The 14,510-nt window shown below is 51.6% G+C and overlaps 1 non-coding gene across 1 annotated transcript; it reads left to right on the top strand.

The window, feature by feature from the left end:
* Nucleotides 1–2: 2 nt before the first annotated feature.
* Nucleotides 3–13,507, top strand: LOC101867360 (DNA repair protein SWI5 homolog). Its single transcript, XR_006692555.3, has 5 exons — nt 3–290; nt 596–644; nt 8,989–9,110; nt 10,496–10,590; nt 13,172–13,507. It is a non-coding gene; the product is annotated as a DNA repair protein SWI5 homolog (transcript).
* The last annotated feature ends 1,003 nt before the right edge of the window (nt 13,508–14,510 follow it).

Genomic DNA, 14,510 nt, shown 5'->3' with positions numbered 1-14,510 from the left:
CAATGAAAAAGATAAAGCGGAAAGGAGGCGTGGCCAGGCAGCGGCGTGGCCAGAGGGACCTGTGGCGTCACAACAAAAGCTGCGCACGCAACCGCTGTCCCCGCCCACTTCGGAGAGGGGCGGGGCCGGCTTTCCTTGGGTGCGCGCGCAGCTTGCTGTGCGACCATCAAGCTCCGGGTCAGTGTTCCTTGCCTCGCGCACCTGAGAGGCCGCTCTCCGACTCCCGCGCTGGACCCTCTTGCGCCACTGAACCCCCTGATCCGGGGGCCTCGGACCCCAGGGCTCAGGAGGTGGGCGAGGAACGGACTCCACAGTTTCTTTCCTGACTTCTTACAGCCCTGCCCCAGACTTTCCCTTTCCAGAAATCACCTCCAAAGACTCCCATCCAGTGCTTCAGACAACCCCCGCCTCAGAACGCCCCCTTCCTAGAGGGTCTCTACCCTGATCCTGGGAGCATATCTGTCCCCTTTCCAGATGGATCCAGTCCCAGGCGCTCCTACTTCCCAGCTGCTCCTCCTCCCGCATCCCCACAGTACCCCTGTCCTCACAGCGGACTGTGGGTCCAATCAGGCTTTCCCCTCGGATTCCTCTCCAGGACTGAACCAGGACTTACCCGAAGTTGCCGCGGGGCCTTCCGATCCCCTGTGAGTATTTCTTCCCCCACACCCCCCTTCCCATCCCCGACCCTCCCTCGTGCGCTCCCGGCCCTCCTCCCCATCCCAACCGCAGCCAATCCCCGCTTAGCCCTCTTCCATATCTTCTCCTAGCCGACTGAGAAACTCCAGGTCATTCCTCAATCCCTCCCCTTCCTTTCCTCAGGCCCGCCATTCTTGAAAGAAGTGCTATCCTGTCCTGTCCTAGGCTAACTCCTCTCCCTCCCCATCCTGTCTCCTGGCCCCTCAGATGCCTTTCACTCCAGTTCAGCACCAGCCATCTCTCCTCCTCTCTCGTTTCACCCCTCACCCAGCCCTGCCTTTAAACAAACCCACAGCTCCCCAATCAGGAAAATGCTTGGTGTTCACCCTGGCCACTCCTTTAGTTGCTAATAGTCTCTCCTCTTCTCTGGCAAGCCACCCCCAAAACGCAGCCTCCTCCTCCTCTCATCCCCCAGATGGAGTTGCCACTACCACTACCACCACTCTCAAGTTAGATTGTGAGGGCCAGGCACAGTGGCTCACTCTTGTAATCCCAGCACTTTGGGAGGCGGAGGCAGACGGATCGTTTGAGGTCAGGAGTTCAAGATCAGCCTCCCCATCATGGTGAAACCCTGTCTCTACTAAAAATACAAAAAAAAAAAAATGTCAGCTGAGCATGGTGGTGCAGGCCTGTAATCCCAGCTACTCAGGAGGCTGAGTCAGGAGAATTGCTTGAACCCGGGAGGTGGAGGTTGCAGTAAGCAGAGAATGCACCACTGCACTCCAGCCAAGACAACAGAGCTAGATTATGTCTCAAAAAAAAAAAAAAAGACGTTAGATCAGGAAAGACTTGGTATTTGTTCATTGATTTAGCAACTGCTGCAATGCAGGTGTATGCCAGATAGACCCCTGCCCTCCAGGAGCCACGGGCAAAAAAATGGTTCCATGACAAGTATGCACATGATTCTGAGAGGGGGAGCCCAGTCTTGGGCTTGCAAAGAGGGCTCTCCAGAGATGGCAGGGTCAGAGGTAAGGCCTGAAGGGCAAGTCACAGTGAGCTCAGATGATGATGACGGGGTGGCAGCCACAGTTTGCCAAAAGCATTGGGCTGATTGAGCTTCTCTCTGCAAGTGAGTTGGTGTCCACTGTCTTTGACCATGGGGTAACTCACTGCAGATCATGCCTTTCTCATTCATGCTAATTCATTCCTTCTTTTTTTTTTTTTTTTTTTTTAAGACAGGGTCTGTCGCCCAGGCTGGAGTGCAGTGGCGCTATCTGGGCTCACTGTAACCTCTGCCTCCCGGAGCCAACCCATCCTCCTGCCTCAGCATCCCAAATAGCTGGGACCATAGTTGTGTGCCATGACGCCTGGCTAATTTTCTTGTATTTTCAGTAGAGACAGATTTTCGCCATGTTGCCCAGGCTGGTCTCAAACTGATGAGCTCAAAGCAACCTGCCCACCTTGGCCTCCCAAAGTGCTGGGATTACAGGCAGGAGCCACTGTCCCAGCTTCCACTTTTAAAAACAAGGCTCGGCCAGGCACGGTGGCTCATGCCTGTAATCCCAGCACTTTGGGAGGCCAAGGCGAGTGGATCACCTGAGGTCAGGAGTTTGACCAGTCTGGCCAACATGGCGAAACCCCGTCTCTACTAAAAATACAAAAATTAGCTGAGCATAGTGGTACATGCCTGTAATCCCAGCTACTGGAGACTGAGGTGGGAGAATCGCTTGAACCCAGGGTGGAGGTTGCAGTGAACTGAGATCCCGCTGCACTCCAGCCTGGGCAACAGAGCGAAACTCCATCTCAAAAAAAAAAAAAAAAAGAGGCTCTATTGAGCACTGTCCCCACCAGCTTACTTTACATACATCATCTTTCCAGTTCCTTCCAGCAACCTTTGAGACAGACACTTTACTGTCCCCATGTTGAGGTGAGGCCTGTGAGTTCCAGAGAGATGAATATAGCCAGGACGTGGCAGAGCTGTGGTCTTCAAATTGAGAAACTGAGTTGTTTTCTGTTTTGTTTTGTTTTGTTTTGTTTTTGAGACGGAATCACTCTGTCACCCAGGCTGGAATGCAATGGCACGATCTCGGCTCACTGCAACCTCTGCCTCCCGGGTTCAAGTGATTCTCCTGCCTCAGCCTCCCAGTAGCTGGGATTACAGATGCCTGCCACCATGCCTGGCTAATTTTTATATTTTTAGTAGAGACAGGATTTTGCCATGTTGGCCAGGCTGGTCTCAAACTCCTGACCTCAGTGATCCACCCGCCTCAGCCTCCCAAAGTGCTGGGATTACAGACATGAGCCACCTTGCCTGGGCTTGAACTGAACTCTTAACCGGTACCTTGGGCTTGCTCCTCTCAGGGCCTCTTTGCAGCAGCACCCTCCTGACCTCTCCTGCCTCTTTTTCTGTGCCCGCTTGGCTGGCTCCTCTGCTTCCTGCTACTCCTGAGGTAAATGTGGGCATTTCTGTAGGGTCCAGCCCTACGGAGCTTAGCGGGTGTTCTCCCCGTGTGCAGAGACGAGAGATTGTAAGAAATAAAGACACAAGACAAAGAGATAAAGAGAAAACAGCTGGGCCTGGGGGACCACTACCACCAAGACGCAGAGACCGGTAGTGACCCCGAATGGCTGGGCGCGGTGATATTTACTGCATACAAAACAAAGGGGGCAAGGTAAGGAGGGTGAGTCATCCAAGTGATTGATAAGGTCAAGCAAGTCACGTGATCATGGGACAGAGGGCCCTTCCCTTTTAGGTAGCCAAAGCAGAGAGGGAAGGCAGCATACGTCAGCGTTTTCTTCTATGCACTTATAAGAAAGATCAAAGACTTTAAGACTTTCACTATTTATTCTACCGCTATCTACTACGAACTTCCAAGAGAAACCAGGAGTACAAGAGGAACATGAAAGTGGACAAGGAGCATAACCATTGAAGCACAGCACCACAGGGAGGGGTTTAGGCCTCCGGATGACTGCGGGCAGGCCTGGTTAATATCCAGCCTCCCACAAGAAGCTGGTGGAGCAGTGATCCCTGACTCCTCCAAGGAAAAGAGACTCCCTTTCACGGTCTGCTATGCTAAGTAACAGGTGCCTTCCCAGACACTAGCATTACCACTTGACCAAGGAGCCCTCAAGCGGCCCTTATGCGGGCATGACAGAGGGCTCACCTCTTGCCTTCTAGGTCACCTCACAATGTCCCTTTAGCACCTGACCCTATACCCTCCGGTTTTTCTTAGGTTATATGAGTAATGAAACAAAGAGGAATATTAAAAGCTAATGATTAGTAATGTTTATACTAATGATTGATAATTGTCCATCATCATCTCTATATCTAATTCGTATTTTGACTATTCTTATTCTGTTTTCTTTATTATACTGAAACGGTTTGTGCCTTCAGTCTCTTGCCTCGGCACCTGGGTACTCCTTCGCCCACACGTTTCCAAGTGACTCCGCTCTCCTCTTGCCGTTCTCTTTCTACACACCTGCTCCAAGGTCTCAGTGCCACTCCCTCAGCCCATCCCAGTGCCCACAGCTCTCCTGTGTCTCTCCAGCCCTGACCTTTCTCGGGACACCCAAAGCTGCCCGCAGAATCTTTGCCTTCCCACTTGCCAAGTCTGAAATCACACTCAGCCTCCTAACCAGGACCACAAACCAACTCCTCCAACTGCCCTTGCATCATCAGAGGAACCCCAAGCTCTTAAAGTGGGCTCTGCCTCTCCTTCTTTCTAATAGCACTGCTCATGGTTGCATTTGTTCTTTTTTTTTTTTTTTTTTTTTGAGGTGGAGTCTCGCTCTGTCGCCCAGGCTGGTGTGCAGTGGTGTGATCTCGGCTCACTGCAACCCCCACCTCCCAGGTTCAAGCAATTCTCCTGCCTCAGCCTCCCAAGTAGCTGGGACTACAGGCGTGTGCCACCACGCCCAGCTAATTTTTTGTATTTTTAGTAGAAATGGGGTTTCACCGTGTTAGCCAGGATGGTCTTGATCTCCTGACCTCGTGATCCTCTCGCCTCGGCCTCCCAGAGTGCTGGGATTACAGACGTGAGCCACCGTGCCCAGTTGCATTTATTCTTTTTCACACCACTGTCCCCTCACTCACCCACTCACACATGTGGAAACCACTTTCATTCCCCCGAACACATGTGCTGTCTCCTACCTTAAGGCATTTGGGTACACATTCACCCCTGGGTGTCCATGGAGATTGCTACCCGGACCCCCATGGAGTAATGACCAGAAAAAGAACTCTGGCCGGGCGCGGTGGCTCAAGCCTGTAATCCCAGCACTTTGGGAGGCCGAGACGGGTGGATCATGAGGTCAAGAGATCGAGACCATCCTGGCTAACACAGTGAAACCCCGTCTCTACTAAAAAAATACAAAAAACTAGCTGGGCGAGGTGGTGGGCGCCTGTAGTCCCAGCTACTCGGGAGGCTGAGGCAGGAGAATGGCGTAAACCCGGGAGGCGGAGCTTGCAGTGAGCTGAGATCCGGCCCCTGCGCTCCAGCCTGGGCAACAGAGCGAGACTCCGTCTCAAAAAAAAAAAAAAAGAAAAAGAACTCTACCTGTTCAATACAGACTCAACCATGCTTTTTTTTGAGATGGAGTCTCGCTCTGTCACCAGGCCGGAGTGCAATGGCATGATCTCGTCTTGCTGCAATCTCCACCTCCCAGGTTCAAGGGATTCTCCTGCCTCAGCCTCTCAAGTAGCTGGGACCACAGGCGCGCGCCACCATGCCTGGCTAATTTTTGTATTTTTACTAAAGACAGGATTTCACTATGTTGGCCAGGCTGGTCTCGAACTACTGACCTCATTATCTGCCCGCCTCGGCCTCCCAAAGTGCTGGGATTACAGGTGTGAGCCACCACACCTGGCCAACCATGCTTTTTTTTCATCAGATATTTTCATTGTGAAACCCACTGATATGGAGGGCCAACTGTTCTGTCCCCTCTGTCTGCAATACATTCTTCCATCTTTCTGCCAAGCTAAAGCCTGCTCATCCTTTAAAATTTAGCTTCCTCGGAGAAGCCATATCCCCACTCCTGGGTCAGTCCAGTTGCCCTGTCAGACCCTCCCATAGCACACTGGACTTCAACTTCAAAGCATTTTTCAGACATAATTCATTTATTGGTTACTTATTCATTCATTGATAAATATTAATATTGAGTGCCTACTATGTGCCATGTACTGTTGTGGACACTGTGTGATCAGCAGTGAACAAAAGTCCCTTCCCTCATGGAGGTTAGACTTCAGTGATGTAAAGCAATGTAAGACAATGAAAATAACGAAATGCATAACTTGTCAGGTGATGAAAAATGCTGTAGAACATCAGGAGGCCAGGTGCGGTGGCTCATGTTTGCAATCCTAACACTTTGGGAGGCCAAGGTGTGAGGATTGCTCCAGCCCAGGGTTTGAGAACACACGGGGTGACATAGCAAGACCCCATCTCTACAAAAAATAAATTTTTTTTTTTTTAAATTAGCTGAGTGTGGCTGGGCGTGGTGTCTCACGCCTGTAATCCCAACACTTTGGGAGGCTGAGGCGGGCGGATCACGAGGTCAGGAGGTTGAGACCATCCTGGCTAACACGGTGAAACCCCGTCTCTAATAAAAATACAAAAAATTAGCCAGGCTGGTGGGGGTGCCTGTAATCCCAGCTACTTGGGAGGCTGAGGCAGGAGAATGGCATAAACCCAGGAGGTAGAGGCTGCAGTGAGCCAAGATCACGCCATTGTACTCCAGCCTGGGCGACAGAGCAAGACTCCACCTCAAAAAAAAAAAATTAGCTGAGTGTGATGGCACATGCCTGTTGTAACAGCTACTCAGGAGGCTAGGGTGGGAGGATTGCTTAAGCCCAGAAGGTTGAGGCTACAGTGAGGCGTGATTGTGCCTCTGCACTCCAGCATGGATGACAGAGCGAGACAGACCCCATCTTAAAAATTAAATTTAAAAAAGGCCGAGCACGGTGGCTCACGCCTATAATCCCAGCACTGTGGGAGGCTGAGGTGGGTGGATCACGAGGTCAGGAGTTTGAGACCAGCTTGACCAACATGCTGAAACCTCGTCTCTACTGAAAATAGAAAAATTAGCCGGGCATGGTGGCATGCACCTGCAATCCCAGCTGCTCGGGAGGCTGAGGCAGGAGAATCGCTTGAACCCAGGAGGCGGAGGTTGCAGTGAGCTGAGATGGCGCCACAGCACTCCAGCCTGGGTGACAAAGCAAGACTCTGTCTCAAAAAAAAAAAAAAAAGAAAAATTAAATTTCAAAAAATATTAAAAATCAGGAAAAAGGAATAGTGAGTGATTGAGACATTACCGTTGTAGACAGGACTGTCAGAGAGGGCCTTTCTGATGGAGCGATGCATAAGTAGAGCTTTAAGTGGAAGCATCTGGAGGAAGAACTTCATTGTGGGGCACTTTCTCTTTGAGGCTGGGCTGTGCCTTCTATGAGAGCAGTGGGCTGGGCCTGATGTCTCATTCATTGCTGCGCTCCTGGACCCTTTGTCAGTTCCTGGCAGAGGGTGCTCACTCCTTCCTCTGAGTGACTGGTTACAAGCTACTAACCTAAAACCAGGAAGACCGTCCTCCTCAGTCCCTTCTTGTATCATGTGTAGACAGCTCATCCAACATACGTTTCCTGAAGATTGGCTGTGTCCTAGGCACTGGCCTTCACAGCTTCTACAGGCAGAAAGGGCAAAGATGAAAGCCCCAAGGAAGGGTTTTATCCAATGAGATTCTAAACCCAGTGACAGCTGGGCATGGTGGCTCACGCCTGTAATCCCAGCACCTTGAGAGGCCGAGGCAGGCAGATCTCCGGAGGTCAGGAGTTTGAGACCAGCCTGGCCAACATGGCAAAAACCCTGTCTCTACTAAAAATACAAAAATGAGGCCGGGAGCAGTGGCTCACACCTGTAATCCCAACACTTCGGGAGGCCAAGGTGGGTGGATCACCTGAGGTCAGGAGTTCGGGACCAGCCTGGCCAACATGGTGAAACCCCAACTCTACTAAAAATACAAAAGAAAAAAAATAGATGGGCATGGTAGCAGGCGCCTGTAATTGCAGCTACTCAGGAGGCTGAGGCAGGAGAATCGCTGGAACCTGAGAGGTGGAGAATCGCTGGGACCTTGCAGTGAGCTGAGATTGCGCCATTGCACTCCAGCCTGGGCAACAAGAGTGAAACTCCATCTCAAAAAAAAAATACAAAAATTAGCCGGGCATTGTGGTGTGCACCTGTAATCCCAACTATTCAGGAAGCTGAGGCAGGAGAATTACTTGAACCCCGGAGGCAGAGGTTGCCGTGAGCCGGGATCATGCCACTGTGTTCCAGCCTGGGCGGCAGAGTGAGACTCTGTCTCAAAAAAAAAAACCAAAAAAAAAAAAACAACCAGTAACATTGTAAATGAGAGGAGAGCCCAAGACGGAGGCCTGGAGCAGGTTCTGTGGGGTCAGACTAGGGACCAGGGCGGGCCCATTGGTTAGGATTGGGTTTGGCTAGGAGTGAAGAAAACCCCAAATAACAATGGTTTAAGCAGTCATTGGCACCCAGGCCTCCATCTAATTCAACACCATCTTCAATGTATGACTTGTACCTTATCATCCAAGATAGCTGCTCAGCTCCAGCACTGCATCCACATTCCAGCCAGAGAAAGGCATGCCCTCTTCCTGGGAGGACAACTCCCAGTCACTGGCTGGGAACAGTGGCTCATGCCTGTAATCCCAACACTGTCGGAGACTGAGGCTAGAGGATAGATCACCTAAGCCCAGGAGTTTGAGGTTGCAGTGACCTATGATCATGCCACTGCAATTCAGCCTGGGTGACAGAACAAGAACAAGACCCTATTTAAAAAAAAAAAAAAAAAAAGTAGGGGGGAGGTTGGGCACAGTGGCTCACGCCTGTAATCCTAGCACTTTGGGAGACTGAGGCGGGCAGATCATGAGGTCAGGAGTTCAAGACCAGCCTGACCAGTATGGTGAAACCCCATCTCTACTAAAAAATACAAAAATTAGCTGGGCATGGTGGCGCACACCTGTAGTCCTAGCTACTCAGGAGGCTGAGACAGGAGAATCACTTGAACCTGGGAGGCAGAGGTTGCAATGAGCCAAGATTGGGTTACTGCACTCCAGTCTGGGCGACAGAGTGAGACTCCGTCTCAAAAAAAAATTCCCAGATGATTAAGTTCTACTTGCTGGAACTTAGTCATAGGGCCACATCTAATTCCAAGGAAGGCTTGGAAATGCAGTCTTATTCAGGGGGTTAGGGTGCCTATTAGCAAGCACAAGCAGGAAGTGACTACTGGGGGACATGTAAGCTGTGAATTTTGGATAACTGGTCAGTCTGGCTGATGACTTTTTTTGCCTCTCAGAGGCCATCGCCCAAGTCTGGCCAGGCTGATGGGACCAGCGAGGAGTCTCTGCACCTTGACATTCAGAAACTGAAGGAGAAGAGGGACATGCTGGATGAGGAGATCTCCCAGTTCATATCTGAGTAAGTTTCATTGGGTTCCCCATCATGGTTAAGATAACTTTGGGCCAGGCATAGTGGCTCACGCCTGTAATCCCAGCACTTTAGGAGGCTGAGGTGGGCAGATCACTTGAGGTCAGGAGTTTGAGACCAGCTTGGCCAACGTGGCAAAACCCTGTCTCTATTAAAAATACAAAAAATAGCTGGGCACGGTGGTACGTGCATGTAGTCCCAGCTACTCCAGAGGCTGAGGCAGGAGAGTCGCTTAAACCTGGGAGATGGAGGTTGCAGTCGGCTGAGATCACGCCACTGCACTCCAGCCTGGGTGATGGATTGAGAATCTAGCTCAAAAAAAAAAAAGATAACTTTTAACTCTCTAACTGCCCAGTAACTGAAAAACCCAGTCGCACTGGCTTAGCATAGAAATAGGACTGTGCGCTACTCGGGAGGCTGAGGCAGGAGAATCGCTTAAACCCGGGAGGTGGAAATTGCAGTGAGCTGAGATCGCGCCACTGAACTCCAACCTGGCTACAGAGCACGACTTGGTCAAGAAAGAAAGGAAGAAAGGAAGGAAGGAGGGAAGGAGGGAAGGGAAGGAAAAGAAAGGAAAGGAAAGAAAGGAAAGAAAAAGGAAGGAAGGGAAGGGAAGGGAGAGAGACGGAAGGGAGAGGGAAGGGAGAGAGGAAAGGGAAAGGGAAGAGAGGGAGGGGGAGAAAGGAAGGAAGGAGGGAGGCAGGGAGGGAGGGAGGGAGGAAGCAAGGATGGAAGGAAGGACGGAAAGACGGACAGACGGATTATGCTTCTGGATTCAGGACATCTCAGCAGCCTCTCAGGTAGTGAGATGCTTAGGCTGTGGGAGGGCCTGAACTGGGACCTGGAAAGCTCTCTGGGATGGAAGCTGTTGCTCTCTCAGTCTCTGGAGCCATGTTCTCCGCCTCTACTTCCCTCTGCACAAACTCCTTTCTCTCTCTGCAGGTAGAGTTTTCAGTGTGTAGGGGAAGCTGGCTCTTGAACACCTCCTAGAGTTCCCCACACCTCTTGCTCCAGCCACATGGCAGAGACTAAACTGCCTTTGAATGTGCATGTCACACTTAAAGGAATCCACCTGGCTGTTTGGATCATGTGCCCATCTGCGAGTCCCTCAGCTGTGGCCAGGGTCACATGGTACCATTGTAGCTGGAGACCCCGCCCTAAGGAGACAGGGCACGTTTGCCAGGAGTGCGGACCTGGGAAGATGCCCTGCCCTGCTGTAAGCTTCATGAGGGCAGGGCCTATCTTGCTGTCACCATATCCCTAGTACCTAGCACCAAGTAGGCCCTTACAGATGCCTTATTACTGTCTGAGCCTGGGGTCATCATCTGCTTTCTTAACTGAGCTGTCTTTCCCCCTCTCTCCATCGCTCATCCCAGAGGCTACAGTGTGGATGAACTGGAGGACCACATTACCCAGCTTCACGAGTACAATGACATCAAGGATGTGGGGCAGATGCTGATGGGCAAACTAGGTGAGTAGTTGGGACTGCAGAGCCACAAGCAGGCATCATAGGGTGTCGTCTCACCTAGGGGTGTTGGCTTTTGCTTCTGGGCCTCCTAACTTGCCAACTCTCACGCCCTCCGCAGTTGGCCTGCTCCTGGGCTGCCCCAGCCCCTCTCCTTACCAGCCTCTGGTCTCCCTGGCCGCCTAGGTTTGTTCCTCAAGTACAGAACCTGCTTTGGAGCTGCAGCCAGGTTTGAGCGGGACTTGCCCATCTGCCAGACTGAGGACTCAGGGTCTCCCCAGTCTTCTGGGGCCTACTCAGAGTGATCGAGATACCATCCATGCCTCAAGTGGCTGGCTTGCTAAAGAGGCAGCAAGTGCAAGGGTGACCTTTTGTGACTTAAAGAAGTATTTTCTTCCTCCCTGAACAAAATCTTGCTATCTAGAGGGCTTTAGCCAAGGCACCAACACCTGCGTGTCATGCTGGCTAGGAGAGCCTACCTTGGAGGTGACGAAATGTGCAGGTGGCCCCTACAAACCCTTCAGTTCCATCCCCTAGCTTGGAGTGCTGGGCACTCTGATGTTCAGCAGCCAGTGACCAGCAGCCAGGGGTAGTGTTCAGAGCTGGGCCGTCTGCCCAGTTGCTGTGTGAGTTTTGGCACTTGTTGCAGAAATGCCTTCAGCATCCAGGATTCCACGGCAGGGAGGCTTCTCTGTGTTTCATTAGACAATGGGCCCCAAAGGAGGAGAAGAAAAAACTGGAGGCGGGAACTATAGATGGATAAAAAGATGGGGGTGATCAGGGCCCAAGAAGATGGGGGTGTGAGGGGAGTGTAGCCTAGTGGTTAAGAACACACGCTCAACTGGGCACAGCGGCTCACACCTGTACTCCCAGCACTGTGGGAGGCCGAGGCGGATGGATCACCTGAGGTCGGGATTTCAAGACCAGCCTGACCAACATGGAGAAACTGTCTCTACTAAATATATAAAATTAGCCAGGTGTGGTGGCACATGCGTAATCCCAGCTACTCGGGAGGCTGAGGCAGGAGACTCACTTGAACCCGGGAGGCAGAGGTTGTGGCGAGCTGAGATCGTGCCATTGCACTCCAGCCTGGGTAACAGGAGCGAAACTCCATCTCAAAAAAAAAAAAAGAGGGCTGGGCTCACTGTAATCCCAGCACTTTGGGCACCCGAGGCAGGCGGATGACAAGGTCAGGAGTTCGAGACCAGCCTGACCAACACAGTGAAACCCTGTCTCTACTGAAAATACAAATATTAGCTGGGTGTGGTGGCATGCGCCTGTAATCCCAGCTACTCGGGAGGCTGAGGCAAGAGAATCGCTTGAACCCAGGAAGCGAAGGTTACAGTGAGCCGAGATCACACCACCGCACTCCAGCCTGGGCAACAGAGCCAGACTCCGTCTCAAAAAAAAAAAAAAGAACACAAGCTCTTAGTAGCGAGAATCAGCATGAGGCCTGTCACTTCCAGGTCATATGACCTGGAGCCGGTGGCCTCTCTTTTTTTTTTTTTTTGTTTTGTTAGACTGATCTCACTCTGTCACCCAGGTTGGAGTGCAGTGGTATGATCTTGGCTCCCTGAAACCTCCGCCTCCCAGGTTCAAGTGATTCTAGTGCCTCAAACTCCTGAGTAGCTGGGATTACAGGCATCGGCCACCACGCCCGGCTAATTTTTGTATTTTTAGTAGACACGGGATTTTACCACGTTGGCCAGGCTGGTCTCGAACTCCTGACCCCAAGTGATCCACCTGCCTTGGCCTCCCAAAGTGCTGAGATTATAGGCTGAGCTACCGTACCTGGCGTCCTTTTTGTTTATTCAGTGAACATTTACTGAGCAGCTGCTCTGTGCCCAGCACTCTACAGAGTGCTGGGGACACTTTGGTGATCCAGACACTTTCAGGTCTCTTGCTGTCATGTGGTTTGTTTTCCTGTTGGGGGTAGAGGAATGCCCAGGAAGTAAGTGGACTCAGCAGTTAATTACAAAATGTGTTAGGTGCTATGAAGGTGACAAACGGCAGAGATGGGGAGAATATTGAGGTATGAACAGGGGGGCGGTGGGGTAAGATAGGTAGTCAGGGGAGGCCTCTGAGGAGAACCCTTCTTCAGGAGAAAGGACCAGCCTTTGTGGAGAACAGAGGAGGAATAACATCACAGAGGCTGCAGAGGGGCAAACTCGAGCACGTGGGCCATGCCGAGGAGTCTGGAATGTTCAGCAGGCACAGCATACAATCAGCTTACATTTGAAGCGGATGAATCCAGCAGCTCTGTGTGGAGAATGGAATGGAGGGAGCTGTTTCATTCCTCTGCAAAATGGGGTGAGGGTCCAAGGAGTCCTCGTAGGTCCATTGTTGAATACAGTGGCTGGCACATGGCGGAGCTCCAGCGTGGCCAGGCGGGGCCCGCGGTGGGGCAGCCTGGAAGGAGCAGCAGAGAGCTTACCTTGGCCAGTTAGGCGAAGCACAAGTGTGCGGACCGGCTTGAAGCCAGAGATGGTCCTGGGTGGGTCAGGGCAGTGACACTGGCTGGGGGCATTGACTGTACTCCCTCCCACCTGTCCCCACTGCACATTCAGCCTTCCTTCCTTCCTTTCAGCTGTGATCCGAGGTGTCACCACCAAAGAGTTGTATCCAGAGTTTGGGCTGGACATGAATGACTGAGCAGGCTCATCGCCCCTTGTCCACAGTCCCCAGGGACAGAAGGGTGTGGACATGATAAACGCCGAGAGCCCAACCAGCACACCTACAGAGTTTCCAGCGAGAAAATGCCAGAAGCGCTTTTCTAGAGAGCCCAAGCTGAATCAGGAGGAGCCTAGAGAAGAGGCAGGCAGGGAGGAAGGGGCGTTCCCAGCTCCAAGGTTCCTGAAATGTCGCAGTGATACTTATATAGGGGTATATGTACTTTATTTGTCAATAAACATATCTGTACACTGATTCCCTCTTCTCCAATAGCCCCCAATAGTACCTAAGACAAAGAGAGCGTGCCTTGGATTAGAACAGGCCTACATGAGCCAGGCATTTTGCTAAGTGCTTTATATCCATTGTCTCTGATGCTTAAAATCATCCTGTGAGAAATTAGCATAATTATCCCCATCTTACAGATGAAGACGCTGAGACTCAGAGAGGAGACAAAGTGACTTGCCCAAGGTCACACAGCTAGTAAGGGGCAGAACAGGGATTTGAGCTCAGGTCAGACCCAAGCTTGTGCTTTGCAATACTGCCTTTCTTGGCTGGGAAGAAGCAGGCAAGAGTTTAGAGTGGGCCAGGTGTGGTGGCTCATGCCTGTAATCCCAGCACTTTGGGAGGCTAAAGCAGGAGTTCGCTTGAGGCCAGGAGTTCAAGACCAGCCTAGGCAACAAAGAGAGACCACCCCCCCGCTTTCTTTTTTCTTTTCTTTTCTTTTTTTTTTTTCCCGAGATGGAGTCTCGCTCTGTCACCCAGGCTGGAGTGCACTGGCACAGTCTCAGCTCACTGCAACCTCTGCCTCCCGGGTTCAAGCAATTCTCCTGCCTCAGCCTCCTGAGTAGCTGGGACTACAGGAGCATGCCACCACGCCCATCTTGGCCATGATGGTCTCAATCTCTTGACCTTGTGATCCACCTGTCCCAGTCTCCCAAAGTGCTGGGATTACGGGCGTGAGCCACTGCCCCCAGCCGAGAGACCCCCTTTTTGTTTAAAAATTATGTTCTGTGTTCCCAAAGGTAAATTTTTTTTTTCTTGTTAAAAATAAATTTTGCCGGGCCAGGCGTGGTGGCTCACACCTGTAATCCCAGCACTTTGGGAGGCTGAGGAGGGCAGATCACCTGAGGTCGGGAGTTCAAGACGAGCCTGACCAAAATGGAGAAACCCCTCTCTACTAAAAATACAAAAAAATTAGCCAGGCATGGTGGCGCATGCCTGTAATCCAGCTACTTGGAAGGCTGAGGCAGGCGAAT

Source organism: Macaca fascicularis, chromosome 15 (assembly GCF_037993035.2).
Source record: "Macaca fascicularis isolate 582-1 chromosome 15, T2T-MFA8v1.1".
Taxonomy (NCBI): Eukaryota; Metazoa; Chordata; class Mammalia; order Primates; family Cercopithecidae; genus Macaca; species Macaca fascicularis.
This window is presented reverse-complemented; position numbering and strand designations above follow the sequence as displayed.